The sequence below is a fragment of the Mytilus galloprovincialis genome, chromosome 7, assembly GCF_965363235.1.
Source record: "Mytilus galloprovincialis chromosome 7, xbMytGall1.hap1.1, whole genome shotgun sequence".
Lineage (NCBI taxonomy): Eukaryota > Metazoa > Mollusca > Bivalvia > Mytilida > Mytilidae > Mytilus > Mytilus galloprovincialis.
In genome coordinates, this window is record NC_134844.1 from 58,350,319 (window position 1) to 58,363,318 (window position 13,000).

The 13,000-nt window shown below is 31.4% G+C and overlaps 1 long non-coding RNA gene across 1 annotated transcript; it reads left to right on the top strand.

Moving 5' to 3' along the window:
• The first annotated feature begins 510 nt into the window (after positions 1-510).
• Positions 511-12,925, top strand: LOC143081806 (uncharacterized). Its single transcript, XR_012980099.1, has 4 exons — positions 511-636; positions 9,167-9,305; positions 11,565-11,614; positions 12,782-12,925. It is a non-coding gene; the product is annotated as an uncharacterized LOC143081806 (long non-coding RNA).
• The last annotated feature ends 75 nt before the right edge of the window (positions 12,926-13,000 follow it).

Sequence of the window (13,000 nt, forward strand, 5' to 3'; positions counted from 1 at the left end):
ATAAACCTTGTGTTGAAATTTCATAGATTTCTATTTACTTATACTAGAGTTATTTTGCGAAAACCAAGAAAAATGCTTATATGAAACCTTTTTTGGTCCCTAATTCTTAAACTGTTGGGACCCAAACTTCCAAAATCAATCCCTACCTTCCTTTTGTTGTCATAAACCTTGTGTTTTAATTTCATAGATTTCTATTGACTTATACTAAAGATATAGTGCGAAAACCAAATGTCTTCGGACGACGACGACATGACGCCAACGTCATACCAAAAATTTTGCGTTCGTATAAAAATGCATCTAATTTTTTTTTCAACACATGTTCCGTTTCCTTATTTGAAAATATGTTTACTGATGTTTGACAACATTTCACCTTTTGTATAAATTGAGGTATATAATATACAAGGTTATAGATATTGTAACCCGGACTGTAACCTCGCATTTGTGCGCATGCGCGGCCGGAATTGGGCGGATCCGGTTATTTCTACTTTCACTTTTTGAAAAAAATCTCCTATGTGGAGATAGATTTGTACGCTTTTATTTACATTTATCTGCGAAAGAAAATACACGTCGTGCTCATTTGCTGAAGTGGCTCTCTTTCGAGTCCTTAAGAGCACACATAACAAAAACATGTGAAAGGTTTGAAAAATAATGCATTGTAACAATGAAAACATACATGATCAACTCAAAATGCAAAATAACATTTTAACTAGGAAAGGAGGCTTCACCCCCCCCCCTTTCTTTTCCTTTTCAAACTACAAAATGTGATCTGGTTCAAAAGAGTCCGACAATAAATACTTTTCATGTGTAATTATCATGTCAGTGTTCATAGGAGGTGACCAAATGATTTCTTGCGGCGTCCAGGAAGTTTTAAAAAGATGGATATGGATCATGCATGTATATGGGGGGAGAGGACCTTTATCGGGACTCCAGGATCTGGTGTTTTTAGGCTCAGGATTTTGGGATCTATAATAAGATACGGGAATTCTATTTTTGAATTTCTGGATGTCAGAATTTAAATTTATTTAAATATCGGGATTTCATGTTTAAGGGATCAGGACCCCTCCTACCCCTGGTCATGTATGAGGGTGATACTTGTAATCCCTGGGAAATCTGGAAATCACAAATAACCGTAAAAAAATGTACACATTCCTTTAGGTGATATCAAAATCAATTAATTTTGACACTGTCAAGAGTGGATAAATATGGTATTGCAAGAGATTAGGTGGTGAAATCTGTTTTTCTGTCTTCATGTCGTCACAATGGGAATTTCAAAAGCCTGAAAATTTGACGTCATAATCAAATATTGACCAATGAACAACTAAGATAAAACTAAACACACCTAGATTAAATGAAAATAATCATCAGGTCGGGAATGCCATAAAACGAGTTGAAAAAATCTTCATAATAAAAAAAATATTTATTTTTTATCACCAATGTAAACATATATTACCAATTGTATATATATATCACCATTGCAAACATCTATCACCAGTGTATATATCTATCATCCTTCTGTTTTTATATGTATCACCAATATAAATATCTATCACCTCACTTTATTTATCACTACACTCTATATCACCAATATATTAAAATCTCCACACTGAATATATATAACACCACTCTGTATATTTATCACCACTCTATTAATCTATCAACACACTATTTAATCATCACCATTCTGTATTAATCACCACTTTGTTCAACACTGTATATCTCTATCACCATTCTATCACTACTCTTTATATATCTGTCACCAGACTATATATCTATCCCCACACTTTACATATCCATCGACCCACTATATATTTGTCACCATACTTTATATATCTGTCACCATACTTTAAATATCTGTCACAATACTTTATATATATGTCATTACACTTTATATATCCATCACCTCACTATATATATCTGTCACTATACTTTATATATCTGTCATTACACTTTACACTTTATATATCATTCAACACACTTTATATATCTGTCACCATACTTTATATATCTGTCACTATACTTTATATTTCTGTCATTACACTGTATATATCAATCACCAGACTCTGTCACCACACTTTATATATCTGTCACCAGACTTTATATATCTGTCACTATACTTTATATATCTGTCTTTACACTTTATATTTCATCACTACACTTTATATATCTATCCCCACACCTTATATATTTATCACCTCACTATATATATGTCACCATACTTTATATATCTGTCACCAGACTTTATATTTCTGTCATTATACTTAACATATCCATCACCACACTTTATATATCTACAATCACCTCACTATATATAGATCGGTCACCACACTTTATATGTCTGTCACAAGCCTTTATATATCTGTCACCACACTTAACATATCCATCACCACACTTTATATATCAATCACCTCACTATATATATCTATCACCTGATCACTTTATATATCAATCACCTCACTATATATATCTGTCACCATAATTTATATATATGTCACCACACTTTATATATCTGTCACCTCACTATATATATCTGTCATTACACTTAACATATCCATTATCACACTTTATATATCCATCACCTCACTATATATATCTATCACCTCACTTTATATATCTGTCACTAAACTTTATATATCTGTTATTACACTTTGTATATCTGTTCCCATACTTAATATATCTGTCACCAGACTTTATATTTCTGTCAATACACATAACATATCCATCACCACACTTTAAATATCAATAACCTCACTAGATATATCCATCACCACACTTTATATATCAATCTCCTCACTATATATATCTATCACCTCACTTTATATATCTGTCACTTTACTTTATATATCTGTCATTACACTTTATATATCATTCAACACACTTTATATATCTGTCACCATACTTTATATATCTGTCACTATACTTTATATATCTGTCATTACACTTTATATATCAATCACCAGACTCTGTCACCACACTTTATATATCTGTCACCTCACTTTATATATCTGTCACTATACTTTATATATCTGTCATTACACTTTATATATCTATCCCTACACTTAATATATTTAACACCTCACTATATATATGTCACCATACTTAATATATATGTCACCATCTTTATATATCTGTCACCATACTTTATTTATCTGTCACTATACTTTATATATCTGTCATTACACTTTATATATCCATCATCTCACTATATATCTGTCACCATACTTTATATATATCTGTCACCATATTTTATATATCTGTCACTATACTTTATATATCTGTCATAACACTTTATTTATCCATCACCTCACTATATATATCTGTCACCATACTTTATATATCTGTCACCAGACTTAATATTTCTGTCAAAACACTTAACATATCCATTATCACACTTTATATATATCAATCACCTCACTCACTCACTATATATATCTATCACCTGATCACTTTATATATCAATCACCTCACTATATATATCTGTCACCATACTTTATATATATGTCACCTCACTATATATATCTGTCACCATACTTTATATATCTGTCTCCATACTTTATATATCTGTCATTACACTTAACATATCCATCACCACACTTTATATATCCATCACCGCAATATATATATATCTATCACTTCTCTTTATATTTCTGTCACCAGACTTTATATCTATCCCCACAATTTATATATCTACCACTTCACTATATATCTGTCACCATACTTTATATATCTGTCACCAGATTAAATATATCTGTCACCAGATTAAATATATCTGTTACTATACTTTATATATCTGTCATTACACTTTATATATCCATCACCTCACTATATATATCTGTCACCATACTTAATATATCTGTCACCACACTTCATATTTCTGTCAATACACTAAACATATCCATCTTCACACTTTATATATCAATAACCTCACTATATATATCCATCATCACACTTTATATATCAATCACCTCACTATATATATCTGTCACCATACTTTATATATCTGTCACCATACTTAATATATTTGTCACATACTTTATATATCTGTCACCACCCTTAACATATTCATCACCAGACTTTATATATCCATCACCAGACTTTATATATCCATCACGTTACTATATATATCTATCCCTACATTTTAAATATCTATCACCACACTTTATATATCTGTCACCACACCTTATATATCAATCACTCTATATATCTATCACGTTACTATATATATATATATATATATCTATCACCTCACTTTATATATCTATCACTACACCTTATATATCTGTCACCAGACTTTATATATCTGACACCACACTTTATTTATCTGTCACCACACTTTATATATCTGTCACCACACCTTATATATCTGTCACCATACTTTATGTATCTTTCACCCAAATTAATTTATCTGTCACCCCACTTTATTTATCTATTACCACACTTTTTATATCTATCACCACACCTTATATATATGTCACCATACTTTATATATATGTCACCACACTTGATATATCTGTCTTCACACTTAATAAATATTTCAGCACACTTTTTATATCTGTCACCAAACATTATATATACATCACCACACCTTATATATCTATCACCTCACTTTATATATATGTCACCACACTTTATAAATCGTTCACCACACTTTATATATCTATCACCTCACTTTATATATCAATCACCTCACTTTATATTTATCTCTCACTAAACTTTATACATCTATCACCCCATTCTTCATTTATCACTACACCATTCATCTGTCACTACACATTTTATATCTGTCACCACACTTTATATATCTGTCACTACTCTTAACATATCCATCACCACACTTAATATATCCATCAGGTCACTATATATATATCTATCAACTCATTTTATATATCTATCACTATACTTTATATATCTATCATCAAACTAAATACATCTATCACCTCACTCAATATATCTGTCACCACACTTTATAAATCTGTCCCCACACTTTATATATATATAGATATAGGAAGATGTGGTGTGAGTGCCAATGAGACAACTCTCCATCCAAATAACAATTTAAAAAGTAAACCATTATAGGTTAAAGTACGGCCTTCAACACGGAGCCTTGGCTCACACCGAACAACAAGCTATAAAGGGCCCCAAAATTACTAGTGTAAAACCATTCAAACCGGAACACCAACGGTCTAATCTATATAAACAAAACGAGAAACACGTATATATTACATAAACAAACGACAACTACTGTACATCAGATTCCTGACTTAGGACAGGTGCAAACATTTGCAGCGGGATTAAACGTTTTAATGGATCCAAACCTTCTCCCTTTTTCTGAAACAATAGCATAACATCACAACATAGAAAAACATACGATAAAATATCAATGGCAGACTTTACTCAATCAAAAAACGTATGATTACACAATATATTATATATATCACCACCCTTCATATATCAATCAACTAACTTTCACCTAACTTTATATATATCTGTCACCACACTTTATAAATCTGTCACCTTTTTTTTATAATTTGTCACTACACATTAATTTACATCACCTCATATATCTATAACCATACCCAATATACCACTTTTTATACATTTGTAACTACACTTCATATATCTTATGACCTCAATTTATGTATCTATCACCACACTTTCTATTATCTATCACCACATATAATATATCAATCACCTCTCTTTATACATCTGTTACTACACTTTACATATCTATAACCCTACTTTCTTTATTTATCACCTCACATTCTTTATATATTACCTCACTTTCTTTATCTATCACCTCAATTTATATATCCATCACCTCATATGATATAGCCATCACCACAGTCTATATATTTATCACCTAACATGATATCTTAACTTCATTTATCTATCACCAACTTCTATATACATATCACCTCAATTCAATTTATTTTTGTCTATCCCCATACTTAATATGTTTGGTTTATCCTCTTACTGTATAAGGCTATCACAACTCTATGTGTATCTGTTAAAACCATGTTTATACCAATTTGAAAATGTATATAAGCATACTAATGATTAATGTATATTTACAGCAATCTGTGTATGTTTGCTGAAAACTAAAAGTGATTCAGTTCGGCACCTATCATTGTAACTATTTGTTTTTCAGTATGGTTGATTATGTTGCACAATCATACACATTTCAATTTTGAAAACTATTATTGTCATCGTAGAAAAGACTGGTGTTTGTGTGTGTATCTTTTCAGAAAATGGGTGGGATTCTTATTGCTATATAGAGATATTTGAAAAACAAACAGAACATATTAAAGCACACCACATGACTGATATCTGGATAGTATATAAATACAGCCTAGCGATATATGTAGGACTGTATCTGTAGGACACCAAATTGAGGAATAGATATCTATGACCACACTCTACATACCTATCACCACTCTGTATAATTAATCACCTTACTGTATATATCTATCACCACTCTGTATCATCAATTGTCATAGTGTATATATCTTTCACCACTCTGTATCATCAGTCACCATATTGTTTATCTCTATCAGTATCACCACACTAGACATCTATCCCAACTCGTTATCACCAATTACCATACTGTATATAGCTATCACCTCTCTGTATGTATCTATCACCACTCTGTATCATCAATCGTCATAGTGTATATATCTTTCACCACTCTGTATCATCAGTCACCATATTGTTTATATGTATCACCACACTAGACATCTATCCCCAAGCTGTATCACCAATTACCACACTGTATATAGCTATCACCTCTCTGTATGTATCTATCACCACTCTGTATCATCAGTCACCATATTGTTTATATGTATCACCACTGTGTATCATCCTTCACCACTCTATATCATCAATCACAACATTGTATGTATCTATTATCACTCTGTATCAGTTTTCACCTCTCTGTATATATCTATCACCACTCTGTATCATCAATCATCACACTCTATATTTAAAAAAGAAGATGTGGTATGATTGCCAATGAGACAACTGACAACTACCAACAAAAAGACCAAAATGACACAAACATTAACAACTATAGGTAACCATACGTCCTTCAACAATGAGCAAACCCGATACCCCATAGTCAGCTATAAAAGTCCCCGATAAGACAATTTAAACGAGAAAACTAATGGTCTTATTCATGTTAGAAAAAAATAAAAGAAAAACAAATATGTAACACATAAACAAACAACAACCACTGAATTACAGGCTCCTGACTTGGGACAGGCACATACATATATAATGTGGCGGTGTTAAACATGTGAGCGGGATCCCAACCCTCCCCTAATCTGGGACAGTGGCATAATCTAGTATCACTCTATCATTAATCACCTTACTTTATATATCTATCAACACACTGTATATATCTATCACCACACCACACTATATACATCTATCACCTAACTCATCATATGTCACAACACTTTATGTATCTATCACCACACTTTATATATCTATCATCACACTTTATATATCTATCATCACACTTTATATATCTATCATAACACCTTATACATCTATCACCTAACTGATCATATGTCACAACACTTTGTATATCTATCACCACCCTGTATATATGTCACCATACTTTGTATATCTATCATCTCAGTCTATATAAGTAAGACCTCATTTTATTAATATACCACCTCATTTTATATCACCTTATTTAATATATCTATCACCACACTGTACATCTACCACTACATTTTATATCTCTATCACCTCACTTTATACATATAGCACCACACTGTGTATCTGTCACCACAATTTGTATATCTATCATCTCACTTTATCATCTCACTTTATATATCTTTCACCTTAATTTATATATCTATTTCCTCATTTTATATATATACTAGAACACACCCGTGATATCATGGGTCCGTGACTGAATTAAAGTATATAACTATGCGCAAGACTTATTTTTGTATTAGTATTGTCATCTGATAAAGTCATGCCGATTATAAGATATAGCTATCACAGTTTTCTCTGCTTTCAAATCTTTCTGTTTGAACCCGTCTAACTGGAACTAATCAATTATTGGTAATATTAATTATTTGGAAAATGAAAAGTCCTGGGATGGAGTATTTGTTTTATCAACAGCATTGTCCTATATTAGTTATAAATAAAGTTGAATTATTTGATTCGCTGTTTTACGTCATGCCCGCTAACAAATTGAAAACTGTACCTATACGCCTTATTTTTAGTATTCGTATTGTTATCTTATAAAGTCTTACTGATTAAAATACTACAATAGGTAACAATTTGACAATTTAGTATTGTCAACCCTGTGATTATGACCCGTGTATACAGCATATCCTGAATACACCGTTTGGTGGTGCGCCTGTCAAATGCAGAAAATTAAACAGATGAATATACTATTGGTATCGGTATCGGACTCGACCCGGAACTTCTTAATTATTAGCAATATTAATTACGTGGAAAACAAAAGGGCCTGGAGTGGTGTAATTTTTAATCTACACCTTTGTACTATATTATTTATATATAAAGTTGAATTCTTTGATTCATCGTTTTTACGTGATGACAGCTGACAAATTGGACCTCGTAATTTTAGTATTATAGATGACATCCTTGAAAATATTTTCTTGACCTCACTGTTGATAATTTTTCACCATATTTTATATATGTATCCCCTCCACATATGTATCTTTTAACTAAATGCACTGCTTAAATCAATCACAACACCATTGCTATATATGTCACCACACAGCATATATATATATATATATATATCATCCTTTTGTTTATATATCATCACACTGTATATATCTTTATACTATTCTGTGGATCCTTTACCTCACTGTATATATACACATAATCCCACTATAACTAAGTCCACACTTATCACCTATCTATATCTTTTTATCACCATCATATCATATTTATAGTAACACAATGATTATATCTATCATCATTATTTATCTATTTTTCACCAGACTGTATACTATAACTTGTTGTATCTTCTATAAGTCAGAGAAATACACTGGTCATTGTATAATTTACAATGGAAGGAGATATGCAGATATGCAATGTCCACTGAGATATGTTTGTATAAGCTTGTATACTAATCATGTAGCAATTATCAAATTGATTATTTATATTTGTGTTCTTCTTACAGAAATATCAAACAACATTTTGCAAGGATTTAGAGGTCATTGGTGAAAATGGAAGAAAGGACATGGGTACATCTAATTTTAAATGAAATAACAAGAATAGTTAAATGATTTACAAACAAGCAGCACTCAGCAATAGTGATGGTAAAGTATTTTTATAAAATGATACTCAAAAAAAGATATATACAGTGTGGTGTTTAATATATTCCTCCATTGCTACAGTCGCTGCATTCATCACCACACTCTCCATATATATCCCAACAGTCTCAATAGCTACCCCCATACTATGATCATTTATCCCAACAGTCTCAATAGCTACCCCCATACTATGATTATATATCACTACAGTCTCAATAGCTATCCCCATACTATGATTATATATCACTACAGTCTCAATAGCTATTCCCATACTATGATTATATATCACTACAGTCTCAATAGCTATCTCCATACCATGATTATCTATCACTACAGTCTCAATAGCTATCCCCATACTATGACCATCTATCACTTCAGTCTCAATAGCTACCCCCATACTATGATTATCTATCACTACAGTCTCAATAGCTATCCCCATACTATGACAATCTATCACTACAGTCTCAATAGCTATCCCCATACTATGATTATCTATCACTACAGTCTCAATAGCTATCCCCATACTATGATTATCTATCACTACACTCTCCATTCTGATGCCAACAGTCATTATGTATATATCATAATAATCTCTATGTATATCTCAGGATAATACAAAAGCTTCCCTTTTACTTTATTTATCAATCACCTCACTTTATATATCAATCACCACACTCTCTATATATATCCCCATACTCTCTATATATATCCCCATACTCTCTATATCTACCCCAAACGTCTCTCTGTATATCTCCACATAATAAACACCTTAGATTACCTTACTTTATTTATCAATCACCTCACTTTATGTATCAATCACCACACTCTATATATATATCCCCACCAACCGTGCAAGGGCTGTATAGCCAGTCAAGGTCGCTAAAAACTTCCATTTGTTTGTTATATATCCCCAACTCCCAATATCTGCCTCAAAAGTCTCTCTGTATATATCTCCACACAATAAACAACTATCACCTCACTTTATTTATCAATCACCTCACTTTATATATATCAATCAACACACTCTCTATATATATTCCCATACTTTCGATATCTATCCCCACAGTTTCTATGTTTATGACCGAATTATTTACACCTATCACCTTACTTTATTTATCCATCACCTCACTTTATATATCAATCACCACACACTTTCTATATATATCCCCATACTCTTGTTATGTATCCCCACAGTCTCTATGTTTATGACCACATTATAAACACCAATCACCTTACTTTATTTATCCATCACCTCACTTTATATATCAATCACCACATACTCTCTATATCTATCCCCATACTTTTGATATCTATCCCCACAGTCTCTATGTTTATGACCACATTATAAACACCTATCACCTTACTTTATTTATCCATCACCTCACTTTATATAACAATTACCACATACTCTCTATATCTATCCCCATACTTTCGATATCTATCCCTACAGTCTCTGTGTTTATGACCACATTATAAACACATATCAACTTACTTTATTTATCCATCACCTCACTTTATATATCAATCACCACACACTCTCTATATCCATCCCCATACTCTCAATATCTATCCCACTAGTCTCTATGTTTATGGCCACATCATAAACACCTATCAGTTTCCTGTTTTTATCAATCACCTCACTAAATATATCAATCACATCAAACTCTCTATATACGTATAATATGCCCATAATCTCCATATCTATCCCCACAGTCCATATGTTTATGACCACTTTATAAACACCTTTCACCGTACTTTATATACACTCACCTCGCAAAAATTATCAATGACCACACACTCTCTATATCTAACCCAGAAGTCTCTATGTTTATCTTCACAACATAAACACCTATCACCTTACTTTATTTATCAATCACCTCCCTACATATATCAATCACCACATACTCTCTATATATATCCCCATTCTCTCTATATTTACCCAAAATTCTCTATGTATATATCCACACAATATATCATATCACCTTACTGAAAATACCAATTACCTCACTTTGTAAATCAATTGCTCATTTTATATGTATCATCTCACTCAAAATATCTATCAGCTCACTGTTAATATTTTCACCTCAATATATACATTATGTCTTTCACACCACTGGGTATATCTCTCAACTTCCAACTTGAAAGTGGATATGAGTATGATAATAATCCATGTTTCTGTACAGAAATCTGTTTATGTTAATTTAGATTTTAAACTTAAAATGACTCAATGTGACACCTATCATTGTTATTATTTTTTTTCTTCAGAAAAGTGAAACAAGATTTTTGATAGATAGAAAATAGAAGAAAAGGAAAAGGTAATCTTCATTGAAATTTAAAGTAATATACATATGTATGTAAAGAGTTAATTAGCAAAGTATTATACATACGTATGTAAAGAGTTAATTAGCAAAGTATTATACATATGTATGTAAAGAGTTAATTAGCAAAGTATTATACATATGTATGTAAAGAGTTAATTAGCAAAGTATTATACATATGTATGTAAAGAGTTAATTAGCAAAGTATTATACATATGTATGTAAAGAGTTAATAAGCACTTAAACAATCCTGGTTGAAATGAAATAATTTAAAAGAAATGTTTTTTAAGGTATAACCGCTCCAAAATGTCATGCAATATTTTATGTAAATATCATGTCAGGCATCTTTTCAGTAAAAGCAGCAAATATGATATACTAACTGGGAGTCAATGATTGTAACATTCAAAATGAGTAAACGTTATAAATATATTGTTTCAGTGTTATTGCACTTGAAGCATTGTCTACAGTATACATCTGCTGGCACACAAATAATGTATATACCACCACATATTATGTATCTACTGCCACACATAATATAATTATGGCCACATATAATATATCGACCGCCACACATAATAAATCAACACACTGTGTATATCTATCACCATATTATGTTTGTCTATCACCACACTATTGTTTATCACCACACTATTGTCTATCACCACACTATGTTTGTCTATCACCACACTATGTTTGTCTATCACCACACTATGTTTGTCTATCACCAAACTATTGTCTATCACCACACTATCTTTGTCTATCACCACACTATGTTTGTCTATCACCACACTATGTTTGTCTATCACCACACTATCTTTGTCTATCACCACACTACGTTTGTCTATCACCACACTATGTTTGTCTCTCACCATTCTATGTTTGTCTATCACCACACTTTATATTTTAATCATCACAGTTGTAAAGCAAAGAAAAGTAATTACCCAAGAAAAAAATGATTTGAACTTTAAATGATTGGTCGCACAAATGAATTGTATTTCTATAAGTTTTACATTTTGATACTGTCTTGGGATTCTGCCATTGCAATGATGAAACACTCCTATTTGTCCTTAGATGGAAAACAAATGACAACTGTTTGGGACTTTTAAATTTTGTATTGTTTTGGAATAATTATTTATTCAACTGAACCATATTGTTATGTTTTAGGTTAAACAAGATTTAGTGCCTGCCACACAATTAAGAAAGAATGAGAGACAAGAATGTCTACAGAACAGAGGAGATTATTTGTACTGCACTTCGATTTGTGTTATAGTTATATTCAATTAGTATTAAAGAGTTATGTACAATAAATTATGTTATATTATGTTCTTTAAAAAATACTTTATGTCAATTCTCCTTCTCATGCTTGGTGTTCTTTGACAACAT